Source organism: Phytophthora parasitica (genome assembly GCF_000247585.1).
Source record: "Phytophthora parasitica INRA-310 unplaced genomic scaffold supercont2.7, whole genome shotgun sequence".
Taxonomy (NCBI): Eukaryota; Oomycota; class Peronosporomycetes; order Peronosporales; family Peronosporaceae; genus Phytophthora; species Phytophthora nicotianae.
The window spans coordinates 674675-677242 of record NW_008648993.1 but is presented as its reverse complement, the minus strand read 5'-3'; positions in this window follow the sequence as shown (position 1 = coordinate 677242).

Here is a 2568-nt window from a genome sequence, read left to right as displayed (position 1 = left end):
GAAATCTTCTTTCGCCGTTCCGTATCTAATAGGCATACAATACAGCAAACAGTTTAGCAACTTAACGCACGGAGTTTAGCTTAGAGTCCTTACCTCACAGTGAACAATGTCACCGCCGCTTCTTTCGTCCATAGGTATGGCTCTCCTTTCGGCGGTCGTCCACGCTTAGACTTGGCCTTGGCTGCAGGTGTACCCGCTACATTTGACTGGATTGGCGTCTCAACGCCCTCCATGGCTTCAGGAGCTTAGCTTTCTTGAGCGTTTAGTCCAGGTACGAGAGGCAGTAACACCGGTCCTACTGGCAATAGTTTACGGCGATCGGATGCATTAAGCAAGGCAGAAGCTTCTTCATGATTCTAGATGGCTGAGCAGAGCAAGACAAATTTCCAAATGAGCCTTCAGCCCGAGATCAAAAGCCATTGCTTAGCAATCAGATATCAAAGGGTATACAGATCCAGAATTAGATCCCCGACACCTACAAGCTGGGATTATTATCAAGGAATTGCCAGTATAAAATCCCTAGACACCGACCCCAACGGAGAAAGGAAAGTTTCTAAGGTACATCTCAATCGGCCTCAGCAGACAGAGCTCTTGATGGAGTATTCTCGCGGCATTGGAGGGAAAATATCTTTTCATAAGGCAGAACAGCAATATGGCTGGAAATGAAGGAAAGTGCCGCTGAGAATATATTTTCTATCGGCGTAAAAGTTCTCTATGGCGCAATAAAAACATTTGCATCAAAACGCCAGATATCGGAAGCTGAACGCGACGCAGATCCAGACAGAATGCACAAAGAAGCAGGGGCAATCACTTAACCAGTTTGGTAAGCGAGTACGCGCCCTTGTCCAGAAAATTGCAGAATAACTAGACCACATCTTGTAGTACAACTCTACCGCTTCTTGCAATATAACATAATGAAAAAACCTCACCGTCAGGGTACAGAATATTTTATATCAGGCATCAGAACAATTTCCAAACTGCTCGCGTTATTACTCAATCGAATGTACTTCTACCTTGGACTTCTGTAGACGCTTGAGAGTATTAACTCGAAATCTATCTGCTTTGTCGGCCGCCCTGTCGTCTGTCATATCATTTTCTGCATTGTGGGAATCAGATTTCTTATCAGGTTCAAGCTCAGGTTCATCAGGTACCGCACCAGATCCATCGATATTCCTGATTGGGGTTCTACATACTTCACCATAAAGCGCGATACCCAACCATCCTATGTGCCCAACTTCTCCTTAGCAAACACTAGTCCGATCATAGCGATAAAGCTCATGTACCGCCGTCAGAGCGACAAGAATAGTAATATATGAGAATCCTTAGCTCTTATTGCTTTATCCTTGTCTTCCGTCCTCCTCCATTAGCGTGATAACAATTAACATTAACAGAGCTTTCTACGAAAACTGGACCGTCCAGTGAGCAACACAATGACTTTTTCAATCCTAGTAACGTCCTCTTGGGTACAACAAGATTCTTCGCGGTCAAGCTCTAGCCCCATTGAGGGTGGTCTCTCCAAATCTTCAGTTTAGTGATATTAACCTCGATTGGGGCCTGTTGATCGTGGCGCTTTTCACTTTCCATTGCTAGGTTACGAAAAGAGAAGTGACAGCAGGGGGGGGTAGCTTTTTATTATGGAATGAAAAGAGCGGTGCACAGTGAGTTTGTTTGTTTTTCTAATAATAACGATATTTAGCAGTCGACCCGGTCGTTCATTCTGAAACCGACATAACCGTGGTCAAATTATTTTGCATGACAGTTGATTTATTCTGGATGGTGATCAAGTTATTTCGTACTGCGGTCGAGTTATTCCATGAGTTGGACGACATGTTCTGCACGGCGGGCGGGTTATTCAATGTAGCCCTCGAGTTATTATGTGTTGTGATTTTAGCTGCCCCCTTTTTCGAATGCATCTCTGTGGTCTGATCCTATACAAACTTAGTTAGTACAAAGTGCTGGCGGTTTGTATACTGTCACCCTTGTTTTTCTCGAAAATTTAACCTATAAGAGGCTTTATTTCACTTGGCGGTGACCAATGAAAAAAAATGCGCGTTAAACCCAAGTGAACGCCGCTCGATTCAGGTCAATCGGACATGTAATCTTGCTGCAATCGTGAAATAACCTCGAATCGCCAGTACACATGGATCGCGGCCGATTAGTCTCCTACATCCCACCATGTGCTAAGCGATGCTTCAAGATCTGAGTATTTTTCCCATAGCAGACAACCGAGATATTCAAGTGGAGAAACAAGACGGACTCGTTTAAGAGAATGTTGGACTGTAGCACTTCAGATGTGCTTGTCCAACGACCTGGTGACGCCGTTTACGTGAACAATCTCGTTCACCATTCCGTCCTACTCGCATATCTACCTGATACCAAGGATGAGGACAAGCGGGCGCTAAATTCGGGAATGCTATCGTTCGCGTAGAAGACAAGCTTGACGCTTTTCGTTACGCGACCAAGACTGCGTCGGGGTCCAGACGCGGCTCGGAGGAGGCGTGGAAGTCTTTGCTATCAGCATACTGCACTATGAATGGCAACGTGCGGTTTGTTGAATTTTTCAAAGAA